The sequence below is a fragment of the Mus caroli genome, unplaced genomic scaffold, assembly GCF_978045245.1.
Source record: "Mus caroli unplaced genomic scaffold, Mus_caroli_1 scaffold_8, whole genome shotgun sequence".
In the NCBI taxonomy this organism is placed as follows: Eukaryota; Metazoa; Chordata; class Mammalia; order Rodentia; family Muridae; genus Mus; species Mus caroli.
In genome coordinates this window covers 20,549,560-20,557,697 of record NW_028227263.1, presented here as the reverse complement: position 1 = coordinate 20,557,697, position 8,138 = coordinate 20,549,560, and the positions used below count along the sequence as shown (strand labels likewise).

General features: G+C 45.8%; 1 pseudogene; it reads right to left on the bottom strand.

Moving 5' to 3' along the window:
- Positions 1 to 2,041: 2,041 nt before the first annotated feature.
- Positions 2,042 to 7,877, bottom strand: LOC110298063 (small ribosomal subunit protein eS7 pseudogene; annotated as a pseudogene).
- Positions 7,878 to 8,138: the final 261 nt, after the last annotated feature.

The window sequence follows — 8,138 nt, the reverse complement described above, 5'->3', positions numbered from 1 at the left end:
ATGCACCTGTCATGGATACAGCTGAAGCAGATGAGAACCTCTTAGTTATAGGTGTAGATCTGAGTCCAGAGAGCAGGCACGTTCTGAGCTTTCCAGGTTTTTGTGTCACAGAACAAAGAACTGGACCAGGGACACGGATAGTTACAAGAACCGAAGCAGTTTACTAAAGGAGAGAAATATTCCTAAGAATGGATATGGTGTGGAGGGCTGGAACAGGTCTGAGACTCAGAGGCCCCAGGCCAGAGCAAGGACCCAGTGAAGGTCATTTATACAGCATCTTCCCTCTCCCACATTATGAGATCTTGGGGTCTTTTCCAGAAGGTTCTTTTTTTATTCCAAGTATCCCCACTAGGGAAGACTTTTCAGTCTTCCTGTCAATTGACCTTTTTTTTTAATTTTTTGTTTTTATTAACATATAAAATTGAGTTTTGTTGTTTTTTTTTTCAAACAAACTGTTGTGATTGCTTCTCTTCCCCTTCTGCCACGGCCCTGCCCTCCCCTGCACCTCCTTGCCCTGCCCTTCGAGCATCCTTTCTGCTTTCCTGTCCCTGAGACTTTTGTTCCACCTCGCCCCCACTCTCTCAGATCTCCCTCTGATAGTCCTCTAGCTAGCTAGCTTCATAATCCACACATTCTCTCTCTTACAGTCCCTTGTACATTCAAACATGAAAAGTTAGGGTGCACCTGTGAAAGAGCATTGAACTTGGTTTTGTCCTTCTCAGCCTGGGCCACCTGCCTGACGCTTTCATACGTTTATCCTGATGCTCTCCTCCAGCCCTACTTTGCAGTCACGCTTTGTCTTTCCCACAGACCCTGACTCCCTCGACTTCAACTGGGAAGACATTGTCTCAGGATCCCACCATCCCAGTCCTCTTGACTACTTCCAGGGATAAATCGACTTGTTCTTCCCTTCGTTCCTATTCCTGGTCCTTGTGACAAAGTGAATACAGGGTGTCATGCCCCACATGACTTGGTCCTGGAAACCTGACTTGGATGAAGAAAGAATTAAAACAGGACAGATCCGAGGACACAAGGCTGGATGGAAACACATCACCAACCACAACCAGGGACTCGGCAGCTTTATTTTCCACGGGGAATGAAAGAGGTGGGTTTATTGTACACCGCTGAACCAGGGAGCAGGTTAGCTAGTCAGGTAGGCCATCTCTGTATGGGAGCAGTCTCAGGCTGAGGTCATCTGGGGAGGAAGAGGTTGCAGGTGATTCTTTCGCTCTCAGGATTCACACACAAACCAGTCAAAGGCTTTGCCAATTCCCATGGGTCTGAAGCTCTGGGATGCTTGATGAGGCTGTGCCTATGTCAACAGTTCACACTCACTCAGGACTTCCTATTGGCTTACAGACAATTCCACTAGGCTCCTCCCAGGAACCTAGCAACAGTGACCTAGCAACAGCTTACCTTATCACTTGCCACCAGGTGCTTATAAGAGGATTGATTGCACCCAGGCTCTCTCTCTTTATCTCCCCTTCTCTCTCTCCACTTCTTCATTCTCTCCCTCTCTCTTTGACCCAGCGTGTTCCCGTGTTCCCAGCTGGCCTCTTCCTCTCTCTCTCTCTCCTCTCTCCTCTCTCCTCTCTCTCTCTTCTCTCTCTTCCTGTTCTTCTCTGTCCCTCTTTCTTCAACTTCTCCCCCTTTTCTAGGTTCCTTTCTCTTCCCCCAATAAACTTCCTTTTCTACTAGGCCAGCCATGTGGCTTGATTGTTCAGGGGGAAACCTTGGCTGGCCCACGAAGGCACTCCCTCCCGCAGCATTATTCTGTGATATAAAATACAACACTTCCTCTCCTCCCCACAAAAAAGCAGTCACACAAAGAAAGGGAAGCACGTATCATCATGACTGAAGTCAACTTTCTCAGCATCAGGAGCACAGAAGGCCATGTTTCAAGTGCCCTACCCACCCACATGGCTTGCTATATGCCCTCAGCACAGCTCAGGGAAACAGGCATTATTGTTGGTCCAACTTTCTATATGAAGAGAGGAAGACTAGGTGGTATCACCTTGTTTATTGGGGGCTTGAAACTGTATTATGGGGGCCCATCATCTCTGACTGGAAGCCCATAATCTCCACCACTCTGCTTCATAAGGCTGATGTTGAAGATCTTCAAGACTCTGATCTGGTTACCACCGACCACTGGTTGATAAGCTGCTTCTTTCTGGTCAGGATGAGTCATGTGTGGAACAAAGCTGGCCTGAAGACTGTGGGAATCAACACCTGAAAGCATTTGCAGCAGGTGCATGCGCAGGTCCCTCTCCACCTGCGTGTCCAGCTGCTGCAGCACCGAGATGAATGCCTGGGACCCAGCAATCCATCAGATTGCCCCACTGCAGCTGCAGATGACAGTCCAGATGTTCACTTACACTGCAGGTTAATGGCAAGAGCATCACTCACTTGTCTTTCAAGATGCCACACAATCGCAGTATATTGTCTCTCTCTCTCTCTCTCTCTCTCTCTCTCTCTCTCTCTCTCTCTCTCTCTCTCTCTCTCTCTCCCTTTTGCTTGCCAGTGACTCGTGTCACAGCAGGAGAGTTGGGAGCTGACCCCCAGGGCAGATGGACTTACAGCAGTTTCCCAGGACTGGGTTTAAAGAGGCCAGCACACTGCTCTATGGGAATCCCTCAAGCGATGATGTTTATTAAGGAAACAATGGAACAGGTTGTAGGGGTGTTTCATGTTCTGCCTGTCATTTAAAAGTTAATGACACAAATCTCGAAGCAGAAAGGATTTTTAACTCTTTTAGTTTTAAGTTTAGACCTATACCAAAATGTCCAAATCAGACTAACAAAACCAACACAAAAGAAGGAAGGAGAAGAAGGTGGAGCTGGCTCTTCTGATAGAAGGTCCTTGTGTATTTCAGAAGGGCTGGGCCCAGGATGCTCAGCAGAATCGGAATCCACCTGCCTGATGTTGGTGCTGTTTCCTCTTATGCGGTCTCTGCATGCTAGATGACAAGATGTAAAGAAAAATTACTAATTAATGCTCTGCTGGCTCCAAATCAGCAATAGAGAGGAAATTCTTCTTTCACTTTAGCTCCTGCACGAGCCTCAAGCTCTGTTCATTAATAGTTTGGAGCCTGTGCTCAGCCTTGAAGCTTCCACCAATCTTGTGGCTCAAACTGCCCATCCCCGGACCTCCAGAGTTCAATTCTGGAGACACAGTGAGGTGTCCTCAACTGAATGACAGAAACACCCTCACAGGACCCCCTCATTTAAGAAGCTTCTTTTTACAAGAGATAGAAACCATCACAGAATTTCACAACTGGGAAAAATGGAGTTACTGACCTGGGGTGGGCGGCAGCTCCACCTGATGCATCTACAACACAATCCCTGTCCCGGTGGACCAGAGAACCAGAGAACCAGAGGACCAGGACTTCTGCTATATGCTAGGAAGCTGCACCCATGACTCTTAACAACATGGTCATCTAAATAAGAACAGCATATGACAATATGTTAGCAAGCCAATGTAGATGAAGGAATTCTCACAATGCCCTACCCCAGGTGAAGAACTCTTAATGGTTGCTAAGAGAAGAGAATCCATCTTCACCAGGGACAAGCCCCTGTAAGGTAGTCCAATCTCAAGTGGTCAGTTCCCAAACTGTGTGTGTGTACACTATTAAATATATATGCAATACATATGTACAATGTTAAATTGACTCAGCAAGTACAACCATGGTAATTCATAAGGAAGATGCCATGAGCTTGAGAGGGAAACATAGCCGCCATGGGAGAAGCTAAACGGGGGGGGGGAGGAGCAGAAATGATGTAAATATAGTATTCACGCATGGAATTCTTGAAAACAAAGATTAAAAAAGTAAATAAGAAATGTGCGAATTTGTGAAAGAAAGAGGCAACTAATCTGTTTAGGGGGTCTATGTGCTGACAACATGCCATTGTCCTTAGGGACCTGTATTCAGGGCCATAGGCTCTATCCGGAGTGAGCTCTAGCCTCCTCCCTGACCCCACCCGCAGCTCCACCATGTGTTGAGGATCTCCAATGCCTGTGTGGATTCTCCTGAGTCAGCTTCTGCTCTCTCCCTGGCTCTGCAGAGTCTGCCATGAAGTAGGGATGGAGCTCCCTACTCCTGTGAGCCCAGCTCCAGTCCCCTCCTTGAGTCTTCAGCTTCTGCCACGCACCATGGGACTTTGTCACATCTGTCTTCCTTTAAAACTGGCTAAGGAGATGGCTCGGGGTTTAAAGTGTTTATAATACAAGCATGAACTCAGGAGTTCAAATCCCTAGCACCTACATAAATTTGGACATGATGGTGCATATATCCTTAATGCCAGTGTTCCTACAGGGAAACAGGAGATCCATAGGAGAAGCCTCCAAAGCTCTAAGTCAACTCACCTGGCATTGGTAACAAAGCAAAGACCATATTACAAATTAGGTGCTCCACCAGCCTGCCTTTAAGTGACGTGGTGCCAGCAGATGACATCGTTCCCACGGCCTGGTGCATTTCCACTGTCCCCATGAGTTGCTGCTACCCAAAAGCACTCTCTCTGACTTGTTTGTTTTCTCTGTCTGCCTACGTGCTGCTGGCCTGTCTGTCTGTCTGTATCTCTTTCTCTGCCCCTACTCTGAGAAAACTTTTTGCTCTTTCTCCCTCTCCAAACAAACCTCTTATACTAGATCTATTGCTTGGTGTGATCTCTTTGCAGCACCCCTTGCCCAATCTGCCAAGGTTCCCCCACCACTTTATTCTAGTAGACTCTATTTCCAACAAACTGAAAGATGAGGACTGGCAGGTGGAGTTGTCCTTGGACCTCTTCATGTGCCAGTGGACATATAGCTGCAGCCACACCTGCTAGCACACTCTCTCTACTACTCCCCATCTCTCCTTCCCTACCCCGCCCCCTCTTTCTGAGAGGGAGAGATTAAATAAAGGAACATTTTTACATTTATCTGCAACTCATCTGGATCTCATTCACTCTTTTTAAACTACAACATTAGATCTTGTTGCAAATAAACCACAATTAACCATTTCCCAAGTAAGCAAACATTGGTTGTTTTTTTTCCATCCTTATGATTACAAGCCACAACAATAAGCATTCTTGTATAGTTCTCCTTGGGCCCATAAGGGAGTTCCTTTAGCACAAACATCCATAAATGAAACGGGAAGCCAAACAGTATGGGCATGTTTAACGTCACTCGGTAACGCCAAATTGCCATCCAAAGTGGTTTAGCCCTCAATCTTCACAGCAGAAGAATGGTCCCCATCTCCCCATCTCCTCACCAGCACGTGCAATAGAAGATTTCATGATCCTGTCAGCCTCAGAAGGACAACTCGATATTTTGCTGTTGTGCTCTGGATGGAGCCCCCAGTGGCACTGAGGATATTGCTATCGTCTGCTGGATATTAGGTTTTCTTTTAATTACTTACTTTATGAATTTTGTCATTATTGGATTCTTTGTTTCTTAATGATTTTGTGAGAATTCTTAATGCAGTCTAGGTATGAATCCCTTACTAATTACATGGTCTGCAAGTGTCCTCCTCCCTCAGACATTCTGTTCCCTAGATATGTGTCTTATCATAAAGCAGTTTTAATTTGATGGGGTGATTGATGCACATCTGCAGTCTCCTTAGCGGCTTCAGTTTGTTTTGTTATAGTTAGCATCCCATCCCCCATCGCGATCTCGTTTTTAAAAAAAAAAAAAGATTCTTTAGGATTTTTCTTCTAAAAGAGTGACTGACATCCTCAATTCTCCATATGTGTAATCAGATTCTATCTGGAATATATTTTCTCAGGAGGCATAAAGCATATGGCTTTAATCTTTCTGCGTGGATAGCCATGACCTCTCCACAGTAAAAATTCTCTCACTTGCATAACTTCAAACCCAGGTCCCACCTCCAGGAAGGGCTGGGCTAGGAGGACAGGGTCTGATGCTCAAATCTGTCCATTCCAATGCCAGTCACACAGTTTATGAGTGGCATTCCCAGACATTGAGCTACTGTGTCTCAACAGAAAATGTACTTCGCTAGACTCTGCAACACAGCGAGCATCACTTCTGCTTTTCAGTTGGTGGCTCTAGAAAGACCCTAAGAGGCTAAAGACAAAGCAAGTCCTCTCGCTCCTGTCTGCCAGCTGGGCGTTGCCCTTCCCAGGAGCAATGGCTCAACACATGGCAACTTTCCCAGCCCTGGCCAAGCCATCCTTATTCTGTCTCCTTGAGAAATGCCAGCCCTTAAGCAGACCCTGGGGCCTTGCCCAGTTGCTGCCTCTTCCAAGACTGAGCTCCAAGACAGCCTTTTCTAAGCACAAACTACTCACAATCCCAGCCATTTCCCATTGTCTTAGTCTCGGAGCGAGCAGGTTTCCCCCATACCTTGTTTTCCTTCTAGCCCTGTTCTGAATGACACTGTCGATAAGAAATCCTGATCCCTAAACCAGCCATGCTCATTCTTTTTTTTTTCTCTCGCTCTCAAAATTACCTTAAATCTTCTTGGACCTTTATTTCCCAGGAGACTATAACAGACCTTTCATGACATTCAACAAAAATAGTGATAATATTGTCATTGTGTACAGTAATTTTAGAAGCCCATGAAGAGGGCCATCTTCACGATGATTTTCCTACCACACAGGTGACTTTCCCATCCCTTTAGGTCTCTTGGTTTCTCGGTGGGATGCTTCCTTTTCTTTTCAGGAGGTCCCTGTAAGTCTGCTGCTAGATCTATAACTGATTGTTTCATAATTTTTATTGTGACGGTACACTAAGTCTTTGTAATTACTCTTTTTAATTGTTTCTCGCTGGTGTGTGAGGGTACAATTGGCTTTTTCCTGTGTATTGATCATGGATCTAGTAACTTGCTCAACTCCTGAATCGGTTATTAATACAGCTGTGTGTTCTGTAGAATTTTTCTTCACGGTCATTCCAGGTGCTTGGGGTACAGGCTTTGCTTCTGATCTATCATCACGTGCACAGGGCAGCACTTGTGGGGGCTCTGTTACATGCTCTCTTCAGCTTGATGTAAACCAAAGTTCTCTCTTTTCTGACGAGAACAGAGACACAGAAATAAAATTTGCCTTCTCGGCTCTAACACCCATAAAATCATTTTAAAATTGTGTGCCAGTGGCTTTTAGAATCCTGAACATCAGAAAAGGAGAGCAACAGTCTCCAAGAGACTGAAACAGTGAGTTCATCCCGATATTCCCCAGGAACCTTTTATACGTAGATGCACAAGAAGGTGGATCCTAGGTAGAGTGGAGCAAGGAGGTGGAGTTGAGAGTCCTGACAAGGACAAGAGTTACAGCAGGAACCCCAGTGGGAAAGTGACTGCCAGAGATAGCCCCCAGGTAAATCTCAGATCAATTACTGACCAGCTTTTGGAGTTTGGGGAGACTTCCAGCAGCTGAGCAAAGAGAGACCTTGGAGAATTACAGGGTGCAGCACTGAGGAACTACACAGATGCAATTTTCATCTTTTCAAAACTTAGTCCTCTTACTTACAACTTCACTTGGGAAGACCACGCCCCAGAGGATGATGTCCTGCACTGCTGTCAGGGTACAGCATCTGGGGTGCTTTTGCCTATTTTTAGTGCGGCTTTTCCGGGTTGGCTTGGGCAGAATCCTCCTCTGAGCAGTGAAGACTTCATGCTTCCCACTGAACTTTTTCTCCAATTCACGAACTACCCAGACTTGGATTTTATGAAAAGATTTCAGATGAGGAACTGGTACAAAAATCATGATAGCTTTCCGACCACCACCAACTTCAATTTCCTTAGCCACGGTGATGTTGAGTTTCTGCAGCTGCACCTTGAGATCTGAGTTCATCTCCAGCTTGAGCAGCACCTGAGAGATGCCAGACTGGAACTTGTTCAGCTTCTCACCATTAGGCTTCACAATCTTGGCACTCAAGCTGAACATGGCTTCGTCCTTACAGAGTTCCGGCTTAGAAAGAGACTCAGCTCTGGTGAGAATAGATCATATCTGGGGACCCCAAAATTTATTTTTAATGATGGTTTTTAAATGCTTTAACCTCACTTTTAGCCCACCACCCACCAGAGGTAATGGAAAAGAAAAGATATGGAGAAGTGGACCTGTTTAGAAAGGTTCTTTGGAGCAACTCCCATCTGTGTTGTCTGGAAATTGGCAGTTCAGTTCAGTTCACAGGTTAGCAGTGGCAGC